Genomic DNA, 20,154 nt, shown 5'->3' on the forward strand with positions numbered 1-20,154 from the left:
CATTAAAAACTCGCTTGGATTGGTGTTTGGAAGAAGGGGCCATTTTAAAGTTTGTGCGAGTGGATGAAACAAAGAGTTTGCAGTTGTTCACTTGGACGGATAAGATTTATTTGATCTGTCTGTCTGGATTTCAATGACTTTGTTGATTCCGCTGTACATCGTTGTAAATTTAGATACTTATTTAATGTTAAAAAATGTCATTCAAGATTACAAAACATTGCGATTACGCTTCTTAAACTTCGCCGAAGGAAGGTGGTGTAGCAGTGGTTCTTGACTTCATGATGGCAGTTGCTCTTGTTGCGCCGAAGTAACCAAACGATTTCTTGCAATTGTATCTAGGTGGTTTCAACCATCTGTCATGCACAAGTTTCTGTGAGTAAATTGAACTCCATGAGCCATGTCCTCTCCAAACCATGCATTTGTTGAGGTCCAGCTGCTGGAGCTGGGTTGTACCATTGCCGTTGTTTATGACACGGTAGATGGAACTGTCGTAGGCAAATCGATCATCGAAATCCTCAGAAATGCAGTAAGTGAGGTGTTGTATAAAGGCCAATATTATAAAGGGTTCCAAGTACAGGGGTCGATTTCACAAAGAAATTTGGACAAGTCCCAATTTAGGACCAGTCTTACAAGAAATTAAAAACTAAAGGCTAGTCCTAAGTTAGTACGAGTAACTAGTCTTACCTGATATAAGACTAGTCTTAACTCTTTGTGAAATCAACCGCAGTTCCCTTGGGAACAACGGATGGCACAAAATTGTAAGTAGGCCTATACGGCCAAGACTCACTACAATAAAGTACAGTGCTCAACACACAAGCCGTTTACACTCGATCTTCAGCTAGATGGAGAGGTCCCGGTTGTCAGAAGCGGAGTCGGTCAAAAGTGGTTGAAGCCTCCCCGATCGGGTTATTAATGTCAGAAGCCTTAAGAGTAAAAACTGTCTAATGCAGTTGAGAGGCAGCAAGACTTGTTTACCACACATAATGCCTGTAGAACCGCATGCATGCTCAGCTTGAAGCGAACAAGAGCATGGTCTGTGCAACCATCAGCAGAGTGCATGCTACGGCCATGACTGATGATGTGATCAAGTTAGTGACGAAGGAAGAGTAAGGGTGCATCCATGTGCAAAGAAGGTGCTATCATGCAAAGGTAGAGACCAGCACATAGCTCAAGTAGCCGTTAACCGTTTCCGTTTTTTTTGTTTCCAGACCAAGAGGTTGAATCACTCCCACTCCAAACATTGTACTCAGAACCTATGTAAGTATTGAAATCCCAATAAGAGCATTGCTGTCACCTGCTGGGATGCCAAGTATGTCTCGCTGAGCAATAGATCAATTCGTCCTCTGAGGTAGATGTCAGGGTAGGAGCGTAGGCGGAAATGATGTTTACACTATTAACTACTGAGACACATCCACAATGACAAGAGGCGAGGAGAAATGGAAAGGTCCTGCTGAAAATAAGTGAACAAGGCTTGTATACTGCAATGCCAACCCGATGCATATGTCTCTCGCTGTCTGGGTAGCCGCTCCAAAGGAAGCTAAAATTAGCCTACCGAATTAGGCCCAAACCAGTGAGCCACGTCTCACCGAGGGCTGAGACACTGATACCTAGTAAAGTTAAGGAAACTAGAGATTGTGAACAAACCCAAGGTGTTCGGTTTCCGGGAGGTAAAAGCCTGGATTAGATAACAAATATTACACCTTGCTTTTCAACCTCTCTTTTGAGCCGGAAGACAACATCAAAATGGGTCATGTCTTTGGGGCGTTTACGGAGTTTTCAATGACGATCCCGATGATGTTTCGATTGTAAGAATCCCTCATGTAGATCAAAAGTTATGATTTTATGAATTAATAAACTTTTAATATTCATAACTCAAGAATTGATGACGTTATCATAACGTAACTCACACGGTTTCTTCTCCTAATAAATCGCTAACTATGTGTGAAGTTTCAAGTCATACGAGTTTTGAAAGACGCTTTTGTTAGCGGACAAGGGACGCTGAGAAGAAGAAGAAGAAGCAGAAGAAGCAGCAGCAGCAGCAGCAGCAGCAGCAGCAGCAGCAGCAGCAGCAGCAGCAGCAGCAGCAGCAGAAGAAGAAGAAGAAGAAGAAGAAGAAGAAGAAGAAGAAGAAGAAGAAGAAGAAGAAGAAGAAGAAGAAGAAGAAGAAGAAGAAGAAGAAGAAGAGAAGAAGAAGAAGAAGAAGAAGAAGAAGAAGAAGAAGAAGAAGAAGAAGAAGAAGAAGAAGAAGAAGAAGAAGAAGAAGAAGAAGAAGAAGAAGAAGAAGAAGAAGAAGAAGAAGAAGAAGAAGAAGAAGAAGAAGAAGAAGAAGAAGAAGAAGAAGAAAAGAAGAGAAGAAGAAGAAGAAGAAGAAGAAGAAGAAGAAGAGAAGAAGAAGAAGAAGAAGAAGAAGAAGAAGAAGAAGAAGAAGAAGAAGAAGAGAAGAAGAAGAAGAAGAAGAAGAAGAAGAAGAAGAAGAAGAAGAAGAAAGAAGAAGAAGAAAGAAGAAGAAGAAGAAGAAAGAAGAAGAAGAAGAAGAAGAAGAAGAAGAAGAAGAAGAAGAAGAAGAAAGAAGAAGAAGAAGAAGAAGAAGAAGAAGAAGAAGAAGAAGAAGAAGAAGAAGAAGAAGAAGAAGAAGAAGAAGAAGAAGAAGAAGAGAAGAAGAAGAAGAAGAAGAAGAAGAAGAAGAAGAAGAAGAAGAAGAAGAAGAAGAAGAAGAAGAAGAAGAAGAAGAGAAGAAGAAGAGAAGAAGAAGAAGAAGAAGAAGAAGAAGAAGAGAAGAAGAAAGAAGAAGAAGAAGAAGAAGAAGAAGAAAAGAAGAAGAAGAAGAAAGAAGAAGAAGAAGAAGCAGAGAAGAAGAAGAAGAAGAAGAGAAGAAGAAGAAGAAGAGAAGAAGAAGAAAAGAAGACTAGATTGAGAGTTTGTGAACAAACTCAAGGTGTTCGGTTTCGGGAGTAAAAGCCTGGATTAAAAAACAAATATTACACCTTGCTTTGTTCTCAAGATTTGTAATAAATGATTCTAATTGCAAAAACTGTCAAAACAACATGATTACGTCATCTAGTAAAAGTGTATGTTTGGTGACGTCATCTGTAATATTTGTTTTAAACCAGACTTTTGCCAGACTTGTATTATGTGATGGTAAAGCATCAAAGGATGTATATTTCAACCTAAAAGGCAATAAACAACGCCCTTTCAAATCATTTCACAGTCACATCCGGTTTAAACAGGTCCAAAGGTCAACGAAAGTTCACCAATATATCCATTTCTGTGTAAAGTACGTAACGCCCTTTCATATGATGTATAGATTGTCAAAATAGCTTATGTAATTTAGGTTATATGAACTAAGGAAATATTGACGACTGTAGAAAAAACTGTAAGGGGCATGTATTTTTTAACCGCCTTGAACGAAGACTATTTTTCATGAAGCTGTTTCGCGCTGTATGGATGATCACTGGAGCGTGACTCTGCTGCACCGCTAACACACTACACGTTGTGTGTATGCCTACGTGCAATGTTTATGCACATACCAATGGGGATGTACGTTGTTCTTTACACGTGAATTTTGAAATTTTCAACCTCTCTTTTGAGCCGGAAGACAACATCAAAATGGGATTATTAGTCCAGCTGCTAAGGCCCATATGTGGACAAATTGTGCACTTTGTGGTAAAAGCATGAAACTTCCTACAGTCGTTATATACACCCTAAAGATCATTTTAAGACTTGGACCCATCTTGGACCTCACCCATTTTAGGGGTGGGGCTACGTTTTAAGAAAGTGGGGGGTTAAAAAATTTAATATGTCAGTTTTGACTATTTGAAAAACATTTCGGCTAATTTTTTAGACTAAAATACATGATAACAGTTCAATAATTATTTGAAAATTAATAACTGTCTTGAATTCTGCCCATTTTGTGGGCGGAGTCATATTTTTAAGAAAGAAGGGGGTAAAAATGTAATAATGTTAATTTTGACTAAATTTACTTTTCTCTGCTCTTTCTTTTAGACTAAAATACATGATGACAGTTCAATAATTATTTTAAAATTAATAACTGTCTTGATTTCTGCCCCTTTAGTGGGCGGAGTCATATTTGTAAGAAAGTGGGGGGCAGAAAAAATGTAATAAGTTAATTTTGACTAAATTATTTGCTATTCTCTGCTCATTCATAGCTTTTATACTAAAATACATAATAACAGTAAAATAGTTATTTAAAAATTAATTACTGTCTTTCCCCCCCCCCCCCTTGTGTGGGGGGAGTCACATTTTTTGAAAGTGGGGATAAAATAAAACCATTTCTAGCCCCTTGGTTGTTGTACTGTACATGCAAAACCGTGTAAATACATGTATAGACATTTAATTACAATATTTCTACATTTTAAGTTGCAGTAACAGTGTTTACATTTTACTCACAGCACTTCTTTGCTCCCTCTTGAGAGTAAACGATTATGTGCTAAACAAATTAAACCAGCAGTGATGACTTAATATTGAATATTCTTACACAGTTTTTGCCTCTCCAAATTCCCACAAGAGCTCATTGGAACTGATGATGTGGCCCGACTCTACCCATCAGCCCCCAAAATGTTATACAGATACCTCAACCAGCAACACCCAAGCATCAAGTTCACCGTGTTCACCATGGGACAAGGGCAGTCTGGCAATAGCTGTCTATGCCTGATCCCAACCACAAAGAAACAAGACAACAGCCTCCACCACAGTTTCCAATGAAAAATAACCAACATTGACCGTTGTACACCAGTTCTTCTTTCAATACCTTAGCATCTAAACACACCCTCTTGTTCATGGTTCCTACAACTTGTGTCTATGGTGTTCAATATATAGGACAGGATAGCCTTTGTCGGAGTTGTGAGTTGGTCTGTTGGAGTTGTGGGTTTGCCAGTCTGAGTAATTCAATGCCGCCGTTCTGCTTTCTTTTGTCATATCGCTCGCCTGGCTGACAACACCCCAGCTAAAAACGCTCTTCGCATCGCCAGTAACTCCAGGGGAGGCCTAGCACCAGCTCCTTGCTGGAAAATATCTAGAGGCTGTCCAAGATCATCTTGAGGTAAACAACTGCCTGGCCTAGTGAAATCGACCACAAAGCTCTATAGGACGTCGACACAGGAGATCGTAGTGCGACTGACCCTTGCTGTCTCTGCAGTTGATCAATTGAGTCAGAGTGAAGAGAATTGGCTAGTTGGAGTGACGAGTTAGTGCGGAACCGGATCAGGAGGTACACTTTACCATTGGGAAGGTCTATCCCCGGGAACTGGATGGTGCGATTCTTTTTCATCAGGAACTTGTGCCGTCTGGACCTTGCCACTGCGTGCGCCGCTCTTCTGCTTTAGCTTTAGAGAACCATCACTGATATGGCACACTCTCTTTGGATCATCTGAATAGGGAAGTTTGCCTTACTCAGGACTGGTAGCCAGTCAGTCTTTGTGCAGCTAACAGCACCAGCGATGGTCCTCATGGTGCTGTTCAGTTGAATATCGAGTAGGCTTGAGAGGTTCTCTAAACTTGATCACAATACTCAGCCCCCAGCTAGCGCCGATGAGCAAAGTGTTTCGGCATTTGCTACCAAGAATTTACCAGTGAGATTGTGGATCGTATTGTTTCTGGCCCCAATTTTGACAGTCACTTTCTGCAGAGGAGTTTTAAAGACAATTGTAGGGTCACCGCAATCGTATGGACAGCTACAGTTTCAACCAGATTAACACCACCAAGCCGCCCCAAACTTAACTATATGTTCCCATACCCAAGGTCAACCACATACCACTACTCACTCTTCCGTGTATGTTCCATCAAGCAGGCATAAGGCCAATATACCTTCCGCTCACAAGAAACTTCATCATAAAACGAGGGATTCTTTAACCGACCACCGAATTGAATATAGTGCTGCAGAAGTCATCACTCTCATTCAGCCTTTTATCTCTGTAATCGAGAAGCCAAATGCCAACTGAACGTCTCCTGGTCTGGGGCTCTTCTTGAAAACTGTGACCATACAGTGTATCTAGGTGTCACCCTAGACCGCTGCCTCTCCTTTAAGACCCATGTTGCGAAGACCAAAGCCAAAGTCTGTGCAAGAAACAACATTGCCAACAAACTTACTGGAACAAGATGGAGTGCCAGTCCAGACACTCTTTGATCAACAGCCTTAGCCCTTTGTTATTCATCTGCAGAGTATGCGTGCCCAGTCTGGGAAAGATCTACCCACGCTAAGAAAATTGATCTAGCCATCAATGCTACATGCCGACTCATCACTGGACGCCTCAGACCAACACCAACTGATAGTCTGTACAAACTTTCTGGTATAGCCATACCACGAGCGAAACCCTCAATTCAGCCACACACCTGCTAAGAATAGACTCGGTCCAGGAAAAGCTTCCTCAACAAAGTCAAACCAAGTGCAGAAGCCGGGCTCTTCGAACTGCCATGTGACATGAGAGACTTGGTAAACTTCCACCTAGAACATCCATGGACATAAGTGCTTCGGAAGAACTCCCCCTGATGCTGACTCAGGTTGGGCTGAATAGAAGTGCCTCAACAGACTAAGAACATCAACTGGCCGGTGCAACGTGTCTCTCAAAAAGTGAGGATATCAAGACTCTGAAGACGTTACCTGCATATGTAAGAGACAGCCACAAACTACGGAGCAGGAATACAGAACTGAGGACCTTGCATGCAGAGTACAACGCTCTTGCTAGGAACTGTGTCCAGTTCTGGCTGAAACACAATATATAGTGTATGTGGACACGATAAGAACAAGAAGCCTTGGCACCGCGAATGCATTAGAGGACATTGAAGTTACCAGCACGACACCCTTCTTCAAAACATCAGCCTCCAGCTAAGTGACATTTGGCTCCTACTCTTCCTGACCAATGGATATCGACCCTCTATCCACAGCACATTTCCTAAACCCCCATTAACTTGGGTCAGACTGGTAGATTTCAATGGCCTCTCTAATGGCCTCATCAAATACCAACTCACCACTTTTCCTTTTCCCTGTACATGTTACCTACTCAGTATTCCGACAAGTATGCTACAGCTTAGTGATCATTACACGTGTGTAATTTAGCGAACCCTCGTTTACTACTCTGGCCCCGCCCACAAAAGAGGGGGGAAATAAAGAAACTATGTAAACTAATGGAAAAAATGTATTCTTGTATAGTATTTCTATTCAAATAACATAAATCAGCTGAAAAAAAAACAATTAAAAAGCAGTAATAGTTCACTGAAGGTAACACTTTGTTTTAAAAACGCCCACTTTTAGAAATATTGAAACTCCGCCCACAAAATGGCATTTTTTCCACTAATTTTATGTTCTCACTTATAATTATGATTTTCAAGTTTATATTTTTGGTCAAAAGAACAAAAAAAAAAATTTCTAAGTATGATTTTGCCCAATATTTATATCAAAGACCCCCTTTTTATGCAAATGAGGCTCCGCCCCTAAATAGGCGAGACCCAAGGTGGGTCCCGATCTTAAATTGTTAATTAGCCCAATACCAACCATCATAGCAAATTTCATGCTTTTACCACAAAGTGCACAATTGTTCACCTTAGCAGCTGCACTATATGTCTATGGGGCGTTTACGAAGTTTTCAATGACGATTCCGATGATGTTTCGATTGTAAGAATCCCTCATGTAGATCAAAAGTTATGATTTTTTTGAATTAATAAACTTTGAATATTCATAACTCAAGAATTGATGACGTCATTATGACGTAACTCACACGGTTTCTTCTCCTTATAAATCGCTAACTATGTGTGAAGTTTCAAGTTCATACGAGTTTGAGATAGGCGCTTTTGTTAGCGGACAAGGGACGCTGAGAAAAAGAAGAAGAAGAACTAGACTTAAGTTTTTGTCATAACAAAAACAAGGTGTTCGGCTTCCGGCAGTACAAAAATACACCCTGGTGGACAATTATCAAAGGAAAAATCCTTGAAAATAGGCCTTTTCAAAGCATTTTACATGCACTTCCGGTTGAGAAAGGTCAAAAGGTCAAGAGAAGGTCACCAACATATCCATTTTTGTGAAGTACGTAAAGCCCTTTCATATGATGTGTAGATTGTTAAAATAGCTTTTGTGGTTGAGGAAATCGGAACTGATGAATAATCACGACTAGAGAATAGACTAACTAACCGGAAGGGAAATGTTTGTTAAAAACGCCTTGAAAATAGACTCTGTACGTAAAGCCCTTTCATATGATGTATAGACTGTCAAAATAGCTTTTGTGGTTGAGGACATAGGAACTTATAATAATGACGACTGGAGAAGAGACTAACTTAACGAAAGGGAAATGTTTATTGAAAACGCGTTGAAAACAGACTATAAACGAAGCTGATATAATAGTTTTAAAAAGAAGTTAACAAAAAAAAACCAAAAAAAAACCAACAACATCAACAACTGGTTTAGCGGGTTTCCCATCCAAGCACTGACCGGGCCCGATGTTGTTTAACTTCACTGATCGGACGAGAACCGGTGTGATCAACGCAGTACGGTAGTAGTCAAAACAAAAAATGTATTTTTCTGACGATATATTGTTCACAGCTAGTCCTGAGACCAATGACATAGGTAGACGCCGTCTCGGAATCATGTAAGCAGGCTGGCTTCTAGTCGCCAACACACTGTTCCGGAAGTGGCGAGATGTGGACATGGAGATCACCCTAGAACTAGACTTACCAGCCTGGACTATGTGGTTGTAGGTAGGAAGTGGAGGAACAGTGTCAACAACTGAAGCCTACAGCTCTTTCGGGTCCCTTAACCTGTACCCCATGTGCTATATAGTGACGATTACGATCTCTCAGATCTATACAAGCACTGTATGTCTGCAATCCACGATGCTGCAATGGCGTGTCTGAAGCAAGTCAAGATAAAGATAAAGAAGGAGGGCTGCAACGACCAAAGACTTCACGTTGCAAGGCAAAGGATGCTTGAGGCAAATCATTGTTACAATAGAGACAGAGATTCTCAGCTCCTACGGGATAAGTACAAGCTGGAGAAGCAGGAGCTGGACAGCGTCTACGCACCATCGAGAGAGGTAGAGAAAAAGAGAGAGGAGCAGGAGCAGAAGATAGAAGGGGTCGAGAACGTGCATGAAGCCCAGCAGTATGCAAGTAGTTGGAAGCTGATCAATGAAATATTTGGCAGATGTGGATCCCAAGCTGCCAAGCTCAAGCCCCAAAGCCCGGAGATGCTTCGGCATGCACACTTAAAGAAGCTGCTAGGGAACCCGCCCGTGATAGTGGATGAGCACACACAAATAGCCTAAGTGTTCAGTAAACCTGCCCATACTTGATAGTCCCTTCTCCTTAATAGAGTACCATGATGCCAAGTCAAGACGGAGAAAAGTTGTGGCGAGGACGGTGTAACACCCGAGTTACTTAAGTTCTGGCGCTCATTAACAAAGCCTACGAGGCGTACGGCACGTCAGACACCCGGAGGCTAAGCCCCAGCCACAGTACCCGCACCGGTAGCATTGCCTCACATTGACGAACCGTACGAGGCTATTGTGATTACTATATGTCTCCTGTATGTTCCAGAAGGCTGAGGCGCGGATGAGTGCCGATACGCGTATAGGCGGTATATTTCAATCAAAAATGACCTACTTTTCTCGACCGCTCGATTGGTAAGGAACCAGTTCCGCCACAGTAAGTAAAGTTATACGATCGTTATCACACGTTCACACACGTTACATGTTAGTTAATCATAAGTCGACTTACGTGGAGATAATGTCTAGCGTATCCAAAACGTATTTCTAACCTATGAGTAACGTGCTATGAACCTATGTCGACTGATTTGACGTGTTCCGGACGACCACATAATTTACTGAACGTGTTTTTACCTTTCAACTACCATTGGCGTATTGGCAACGTTTATGTGAATCGGTATATACAAATTGGGTTCGCAGGAGGATGCTATGATGTCAAGTGAAGTTATTATTTCAATCGTTGAGAGACACCCTCTTTGTTGGAGTACCATGACGCCAAGTCAAGTATCAAGACGGGAAAAAGTTGTTGCTTTAAGGGCTAGGAATGACCGGGATTTGGGGGGAAGTATTGAGCCACTTTCCACCATTAAATGCCCCATATGGTCCGCATCTCCTAGTCAAACTCCTACTGCCTGGCTTCGTGCGCCAATCCCTGTTTCTAATCGAAGGCAGAGGTGTGAAGGCGAGTTTCTGGCGCCTCAAATCCAGATTGCTCCGGACAGGTGAAGCTCGTTAGCCATGGGAGGCAATCCACCTAGGAGAAGGCACTCTGACTCCAAACCCGGGCAGGAGGGGCTCGTTAGCCATGGGAAGGCAGCTGTCCTAGGAGATGGAAAACTTCGACTTCAAACCAACCGTCTTGGGAGAGGAGTTGCGACCACCAAAGTACTACCTCCGCTTTAGAAAAGCCTGAACATGAATTATAATCCAATGATGAATCGTATACTTCCAGCGGCCGGAGTCCGCAGGAACTTAGCTGAGGGGATTCGAGCACGCTCGCCCTGTGAGCATGATGACGACGTTCATTTAAACCCCAATGTATCATCTTTGGGGAGGGGGCGGCTGATGGGTGCCAAAGAACCAACGCGCTACTTAGATGTAAGAAGAGTACGTCTATTGTCACCATGAATGTTCGTACAATCAGATAGGATAGGAGTGCCAAGGAACTAGTGGATAGGATGAGGAAGTACAGAGTGGCTGTGTGTGGGATCCAGGAACATAGGATGGTGCACACTGGTGACATGAGGGAAACTGTGGTAACCAAGATGATCGAGGATTACTACCTTGTTACGACATCGGCTTGGGGAAACGAAGCCCAGTCAGCAACTGGTGGTGTTGGACTCATGCTCAACAGGGACGCACAGAAGACGCTTATCAGTGTTACCCGGTCATCTGATAGGGTAATTAGGGACGAATTCAAAATTAAACAAGCGGTAACTCGGGGGCTTTTTCAGAATCCCCCGAGGTAATACAGGGTATTTACAGCCTTGCATACGAACAATAGAGTCATGAATATCCGTCTGCACATGCTGGGTCAACTTGGTCGTGGCTGGGTGACCACGGATACACAGAGAAATTTAACAAAAGGCAAGATTTGTGCTTGGGATTACGTCAGCAAGGGATTATCGGATTAGTGACAGCTGCCTACCTGCTCCAATAAATGTTCTTCTGATCCATTCAGGTACTCATTGGTTCTAAAGAAACCAATGGACCGCAAACTCCACTGGTCTATTGTTGAACAGTATCAATTACGGATTAACCGAGCCTCTGTCAAACCGCGGGGCGGCCGGCGGCGATATCAATGAAGTAAACTTGGCTCTCTGTGGCCCCAAGAGCGATGTTCATTGACCTGTAGATAATGAGCTCATTATGGTCCGACTTCCTTTTGCCTCGTAAAACCCCGGGGGAAAATGAAGATTTACCCCGAGTTACCGATTGTTTAATTTTGAATTCGCCCCTTACTGCCTCATTCAAGGGAAACCCAGTTCTAACAACCATAGTGGCTTATGCGCCAACCCTTCAAGCACAGGAAGATGAAAAGGTAGCATTTTATGCTTTGAGACAAGCAGTTGAGGCTGTTGAGGCAGTTGAGGCTGTCCCTTAGCATCACTTTCTTGCCATCCTTGGTGACTTCAATGCCCGTCTGTGACTGGGGGATGCTCCTTTCACCTACCATCAGATTGTCAATGACAATGGTAAGCATCTGATAGAGCTGATTGAGGACTACTCTCTTCTCGCCAATAACACCCAGTTTGAAAAGCGTAAGGGAAGGCTCTGGACATGGTTGTCTATATCAAGTTCAAAGGCCCAGATTGACTTCATCCTTACCAGGCGTAAATGGAGGAACAGCGTACTTGACTCTTGTGCCCACAATACGTTCTCTACAGTTGGTTCAGACCATAGAGCTGTGGTGACAAAGGTGCGCCTAAGCCTCAGATCTCCGGGGGAAACTCAGAGGAGACAGTAATCTACAGGAAAGGTACGCCATTGAAGTCCACAATCGGTTCCAGGCACTGACAGATGATGAGGAATCTGCAACCTGCCGTTAACCAAAAACATGCATTGAGCTGGAAACTGATCACTGGTAAAAATACATCAAAGCCCTCTCAGATCAAGGGAGATACAGATGAGCAACGGGAAGACGCATGGTATCGTCACTTCAGAAACCTACTTGGAGACGCACCAGCAGTGCTTGAAGCTCAGGAGGAGGTAGAACAAGTGTTCATTGATCTTGATATAGAGGATAGTCCCTTCAGCCAGGAAGAGTATGCCAAAGCACTGAGTAGTCTCAAGAGTAGAAAGGCCTGCGGGGAGGATGGTGTTGTTTCAGAAGTCCTAAAGCATGTCCCCATCAACGACATTACGCTTGATTTCATCAACTGTGCATATGAGAAGGGAGAAGCACCAGATCAGTGGAGCACCATCAATATCATCCCGGTTCCGAAGTCTGGTGACCTCACTTGCACGGACAACTACCGAGGAATAAGTCTCCCCTCTTTTGTCTCCAAAACCTTTAACCGCATGTTACTTAAAGGAACACATTGCCTTGGATCGGTCGAGTTGGTCTTTGGAAAGCGTTTGCAACCGTTTTTTATAAAATACATATGGGTAGAAAGATATTGTAAAAGTAGAATACAATGATCCACACAAACATGCCTCAAAATTGCGTGGTTTTCCCTTTACCTCGTCGACTAACACGTCGGCCATTTATGGGGGTCAAAATTTTGACTCCCATAAATGGCCGAACGTGTTAGTTCGCACAGTAGAAGGAAAACCACGCAATTTCGAGGCAAACTTGTGTAGATCATTGTATTCTACTTTTAAAACATCTTTCCAACCATATGCATTATATAAAAAACGGTTACAAACGCTTTTGTTTTGACCAACTCGTCCGATCCAAGGCAACGTGTTCCTTTAACCGGATACGGCCAGTGCTAGACCCGCTCTTAAGGAAAGAGCAGAATGGGTTCCGGCAAGAGAGGTCAACGGTGGGGCACATCATTGCGCTGAGGAGAATCATTGAAGGCACAAACATCTTCCTGCAGTCATCACCTTTATCGACTTTCGTAAGGCGTTTGACACAATCCACCGGGACAAGATGATGAACATCCTCATTGCCTATGGGATCCCAAACAGGCTAGTTGAAAGTGATCGGGTCAACATACGCAAACACCAGAGCAAAGGTCACTTCACCAGATGGGGTCACCGATTTATTCGACATCCGAGCTGGAGTACTCCAGGGTGACACCTTGGCCCCCTTCATCTTCATCATTGTCCTTGACCATGCCCTGGGAAAGGCAATTGGCGGTAGAGAAGAAGACTGGGTTTTACCTTAGTTCCCCGCAAGAGTCGACGTGTGCCTCCTGTGACATCACTGACCTGGATTTTGCGGATGATATCGCATTGGTGTCAAACACGATTAAGCAAGCCCAGGACATGTAACTGTCAGTCGAGGAGGAGTGCCTGAAAGTTGGCCTACTGAACCCCCAAAAAAAACCAAGGTGATAGCTTACAACATCCGTGACCCCCTGTTCACACGAGGGACGGCACAAATCTTCGTTTTGAATCTGACTTCAAATACCTTGGATCCTGGACCAACTCCTTCATGCTTCACAGCATGAAAAAGGTGTGGTCATCAACGCTGAGTGCCCGGCTGAAAAGATCACTATTTGTCGCAACAGTGGAGTCAGTGCTACTATACGGAGCTGAGACCAGGACCCTCACCACCAGTATGGAGAAGTCCTTGGATGGTTGCTAAACCAGGATGCTGCGTATGGCCCTAAACATTCCCTGGCTGGACCACATGAGAAACTCCAACCTGTATGCTGGCTGGCCAAATGCCGTGAACGCCGCCTCAAGCTCGCTGGGCACTGTGTCCGCCACTCGGAGCTTGCCGCTTGCCCAACCATCCTCTGGGAGCCCACACAAGGCAAGGCCTCGCGTGGGAGAAGATGTCTCTCCTTTGTAGACATACCAAAACGAGACACCGGCTTGACCAGCGCTGAGGAACTTCGCTCTTGCATGCTGGACCTGAACATCTGGAGAAAAATCACTGGGCAGGCTCGAGCTTCTGGATGGCGCTCGACATGATGATAACATGCGATCGTCGACAATACGCTGCCGCGCGCTATGCAGTAGTTAGACTATCGTATGACATACGTTGTGAACGCCTGCAACACGCTGAGCATTCGTTATGGCAACGTAACATGTAAGTTACTAGTACAGTATGCATATGTCCAACTCGTTATGAATTAGCTTTGTACGCGCTTTAAGTCCCTGTCACGCCATGGCGTATCGCCTGAACGTAAGCCAACGTATGCGAAATTTCGAAAATACGTTGGTGTACGCTGATATAAGTTTTGGGTAAGTTGGGGATACGTCGTTTACGTTAAGAACACGCTGGGATACGCTGTTAAAACTGTGTACACGTCGAGCCCATGAAATATTTTTGAGCATATTCAAAAAATTTCGGCGTACTGAACGTGTGCTTCATACATTCTGCATAAGTTCCCCGTAAGTTCATGGTACGTTAGACATACGTTGACATACATTAATATACGCTGGGATACATTATAGGAACATAACTCGTACATTGGTATACGTTGATGTATGTCGGCTACCGAGAAACGTACAGCCAACGTAGTGATAACGTACATATTGTGTTCTACAGTACAGGTAGCGTATGTGCCGTACAGCCAGCGAGCATTCAGCGTTTTATGAACTTATTGGGGAGGGGGGGGGGGGTTCAGTATAGTGGGTCCCTTGTGTAACTCATCCTCATTTCTTTTTTAAAGTTTGCCCCTTTTCCGAGGCAAAAAAACAAATGTGTTCCCCTTTTTTTCGCATTAAAAATTTAAAAACCTAACAACATCAAAATTCTTCAATATACTAAAAAAAATCCTTTATAATCACCGAAGTAACGGAAAACAGTCAGGATCACGGCAAACGTGAAGGGTTCACCAAAAAGGAGTTGTATTCATGTCACACTTTGCGAAGGTTTTTATTTAAAATGTGCATACAGTTTAACACATTTCATAAGTCTTCATTTAGAAAAAACATCTCAAGATAATCCTCCTTCATTTTAATTTTTGTTGTTGAAACATTTCCCACCAAACGGAGTGGTTAACTGCACGCTAATTTTCTCGTGAATTCTGAAAGGGTTTGAAAACGCTTTTCTGGTCACGATTTTGCAAAGAACTCTGCGCGTCAGCTTCATTATCTCGAAATTGCGCACTGACTGCTATGTATACCCCGTAAGTTCATGGTACGATAGACATACGTTGACATACGTTGATATACGCTGGCATACATTATAAGAACGTTACTCGTAGGTTGGTATACGTTGATGTACGTCGGCTACCAGCGAGCATTCGGCGTTTTATGAACTTATGGGAGGAGGGGTTCAGTATAGTGGGTCCCTTGAGTAACTCAACCTCATTTCTTTTTTTCAAGTTTCCTTTTCCGACGCAAAATAAAATGTGTTCCCCGTTTTCCCGTGTTAAAAATTTCAAAACCTAACAACTGCACTTCTTTAATATACTAAAAATGTCCTCACCGAAGTAACGGGAAACAGTCAGGGTCACGGCAAACGTGAAGGGTTCACCAAAATAAGTTGTATTCATGTCACACTTTGCGAAGGTTTTTATTTAAAATGTGCATACAGTTCAATACATTTGACATAAATAAATCTTCATTTAGAAAAAAAATCTCAAGATAATCCTCCTTCATTTTAATTTTTGTCGTTAAAACATTTCCCACGAAACGGAGCGGTTTACTGACACGCTTATTAACACTCGCATTTTCTCATAAATTCTGAAAATGTTTGATAACGCTTTTCTGACCACGATTTTGAAGAGACTCTGCACGTCAGCTTCATTATCTCGAAATCGCGCACTGACTGCTATGTATCTCGTTATCACAACGTAGGCTACATCAACGTATACCAACCTACGAGTAACGTTCATATAACGTATGTCAGCGTATGTCAACGTATGTCAACGTATGTCTATCGTACCTTGAACTTACGGGTAACTTATGCAGAACGTATGAAGCACACGTTCAGTATTTCGGTATACGCCGTTTTTAAAAACGTCAATGGCCTTAAAGCGTTCGCGTCGATGAGATAAATCCAAAACACAATTGAATCCTGTCTGGTCTCCTCGCCGGTTCATTAACACAAATATATTTATTGGTTGAAATAATCATCCAATACTTGTACACACTAACAATATAAGCGTTAATGTGTAGGAAGCTGTTACTAAAATGTTACGGCTATAATGTGGCAAATCACTCAGAAACGTTGTCAACGCCCCTACTGCGAGTGAAGCACAGCAGTTTGACCTGATTGACAACACGCAATTTGATATCAGCAGGTTGAATTTGGATTTGCACAGGTTCAAACAGTATTAGGCGGAACCAAAAACTAGCGGACTTGTTTTATTTACTAGACAAATAACAGCTGCCTACAAATTATTATTGATACAAAGATGTACGAGCACCCCTGAAAAACACAAGGAAACACAAGATATATAATTTAGTGACAGAGTTAAGAAAGCCAGTCCTCATGGTCGAAGTATGTCTGTTGCTAAGAACTAACACACAGTTACTGCATTTGCGCGCCCTTTATAGATATGCCACTTATGGAAACATTAATAAACGTTCTCCTGAATTATCAATGCATACATTTAAGTTGATCTTAAGGAAAACGTTTGCCAAGCTTAAAGAAATATGTACCATTATTTCCAGTTTAAAAACACACCTAACACCCTACTGCCAGTTGGAAGAAATTGTAATGTAAATTTATCCTGTTTTGCAATTTAGTAGTTTCAGGGTAAACAAACTTCCAATAAATAGTTCATATTTTGGAGTCAGTGATTAATAACATGAAATGGGTGAAATTTTAGCTAACCAAAAAAAGGCAATTGATGTAGAGTAAATTGAACTGAATTTTAGATTGCAGAACAAGATGAAACGGTTGAAATTTGTTTACGTACACTGATGTGCAGAGGAGAAAAAATACGCACTTACCACCCAGAACCAGAAGTAGAAATGGACCCATCATGTCCTCTCCACTTACGAAACCAGCTGTTTCACCAGAGACAGTCAGAGATCCTGAATCCTTTTGAAACAAATTAGCAATTTTACCAACAGATGCAGACAGCGATATATTATTCAGCGATAAGATGAGGTTTGTATATATGTTGATCAGCTTAGCTTTCCTCCCTGTACTGGGTAATTGAATCTTCATACAGCGTTTATACACATACACGTTGCGTGTAGATACATGTTCACGTACACATTTTGGCAAAACGGTTTTTTTTTTTTTTTTTTTTAAGAGTCAATTGGCGCATGCGCAGAACACATGAACACAACGGCGTGGGTGCGGGTTCACGTGGGAAGCTTTTGATACTATGACACTATTTGGCGACCCCTTTTGGGCGGGGTTTACCATTAGTGGTGTATTCAAAATGATTAACACGTGATTGAGATGTGGAGTGAGGGGTCCCCATAAGCGTTTTGGTCCTTGATGTGCTGTTTGGCACTATTGGTGTATCTTTTTGCGCGGTATATATATTTTTTGTAATGGGAAAAATATTATCGATTCAAATATTTTGCGTAGGGAAGTCGGTTAAATTAGTTTTCAAGCAACAGTGTTCGTTGCATTTTAGTTTGTAGGCCTACCACCTTAATCTGTACCTCTTAACCGTCATAATATTGACCTTGGCTCAAGTTACTTTCTGGCGTTATTCTCGAGCCTCAAAGTGTGACGTCAGCATGTTCAGCCTAGTTATGTGCAATAACAAAAATGACTGATTGGCTGTTGGTCTGACTCGATCCGATCCACCACGCGGTGCTTGAGCTAGTTAAAGCTTCGTCCCGATGTGTTCAATTACTAACATGTGCATGTAAATAGTGTTTAATGGTCCGATATACTGGGTTTATTAGCGTCAGTTGCCAATATGTCTGGCCCCTCACCCCGCCATTGTATGTCACCACTAGTCTACCCAGTGGACCAGTCTATCGTATACCTAGACTGGTTTCCTGTCTTAGACTTTGTACTGGTATACAGAACCATTGGGAATTTGCTAACAACAATCATGTATTACTGTACATATCCATATAGTGATGTTTATGTTTGATACCAGTTAATCTGTGGCGTAATTCACGAACCTCGAAGTTTGACGCCATATGTTCGAGTTAACATAGCCTTGCTTAAGGCAGTACAATTACTCACTCCGAAAAAAGGACCGCCGCTGTGTAAAAACCAACTCGTATACACTGTGCGTAAAATGTGTGTAACCACATCACACGACACGATGCCCCCGTACACTGTCCGCATGCGTCGGTGGCCTCCGCATGCGGGTTAGTGGTACGAGTGCGGTGACTTATGCACAGTAGCGGCACGGTGTGCGTTGAGCGATGTGACGGTGTATGTGGTTGGGTCGTGCGGTGTGAATACACACAGTAAGCACAGTGTATACGGCTGGGTTTACAGCGGCGACGTTTCTGACTGAATAATGCGACTGCCTTGAGCAAAGCTGGGGTTTACATTGTTTACTCCATCGTGGTACGAAATCATTTATAGTCTTATAGAGACTCTTGTAGTAAATTACAAGAATCGTGGTAAGAATTTTGTTGTAAAGATACGTAGGCTTCAAATTCACGTGGAGTTATCGTACTTTCCATGAATGGTGCCGTTTGATAACAATTTAATTCAGGTCAAGGAATGATGAGTCATTATGGAACAATAGGTGACTCTCATTAACAGGTACGGGAAATTTGTATGGTGATTGTAGTTGTATAGAATGACGGCTTTTACCTGGAATGAAATGAACGAACCGATTAATTCCAAAGTCATTAGTCTTGACAGTATCACGCTATGACACAAATTTACACTGAAGCTAAATTATTTTGTATCCATTTAAACCCCAGAGTAAACCCAATTTACACTATACACAATCGCATGGTACTTTTTAGTATTTTTTTCACATAGTTCTCACACATTTAAAAATTGTTTCACTTCTTATTAAACAAGCAACTGTTAGTCCGGTGACAACGTGTACTTTGTAGATTATTTGAAACTGGTTTGCAAGATTACACGATGATTCCCGGGGCTGTTCTACCCAAGGATGTAAAGTTTGGACATAAAAAAAAAACCATTTATTTCGAAAGGCATATTTCGAAAGGTCTATTTTAGCACTTATTTTCCATTCTTTAATTAATATTGTTTCCCCGGAGTTTTGGTGTATGTCTCTGTTTACATTATTATTATAGCCACAGCTGGTCTGTTTGTACAATCTCTCTGCATTTTAAAATAATGTGCATACTGCTGTTGGGTATTGAATGTTGGCGAGAGAATGTTGAAAAACCGATTACAAATTTTGCATTGCATCGATGCCAAAATAAACAAAAATGAATAAAACGCTCACTGAGCGATAAACTCCAAACGCCAAGTTGGAATATTTTTAATATGACATTTCAGACAGGAATATTTCAAGGGATGTTTTTTAGTCTCATCATCAACAGACCGTGTAAGTTTTATGTAAATATGTGATCTTAACGATTTTTGTTTCTTACCAATTCTGCAACGTTCCTTTAAACATTACGTTTTTTTCCCGAAATGACACAGTGTCTTCTGTGTGTTAGTCTTTGCCCCATCCATTTCATTTAGGTAGAATTGAATCAAGTCCGTAAATGTTGCAAGGTTTCTTTCACCGCTTGCTGCTTTTTTCATAGTCGGGTTCCCAGACCCCAAAATTTCCGACTAGGCTCTGTCAAATTTAGGGTCCGGTATCACCAAAAATCACTTGACCAAAAAGGAGTAATTCCTCCTTTTTCGAGGTTATCCGAAATGTTCCGAACGTATTGTCGTCAACATTCGGACAGTATCGTTGATATTCGGACAGTTCCGGTTGAATTTGTTGTTATGTATGTTTTTTCTTTGGCGTTTTGACCACATGCCACACAGCACTCTTGCCGTTCAGCATTTGTTTAAGTTGATTTTTGTTGAACTATTTTTTAAGCAATTATGTAGGTCTCCTAGTGATTCAAATAGAGAATTCACCTGCTGCAATCTACCTCCATGCTGCAGAAAATAGCTTCAGATCAGAGGTGCAGACATGGTTTCCCTGGAGATGACCTCCGACCCTGAAGAATTGTGTCATGC

The sequence above is a fragment of the Asterias amurensis genome, chromosome 10, assembly GCF_032118995.1.
Source record: "Asterias amurensis chromosome 10, ASM3211899v1".
Classification (NCBI taxonomy): Eukaryota; Metazoa; Echinodermata; class Asteroidea; order Forcipulatida; family Asteriidae; genus Asterias; species Asterias amurensis.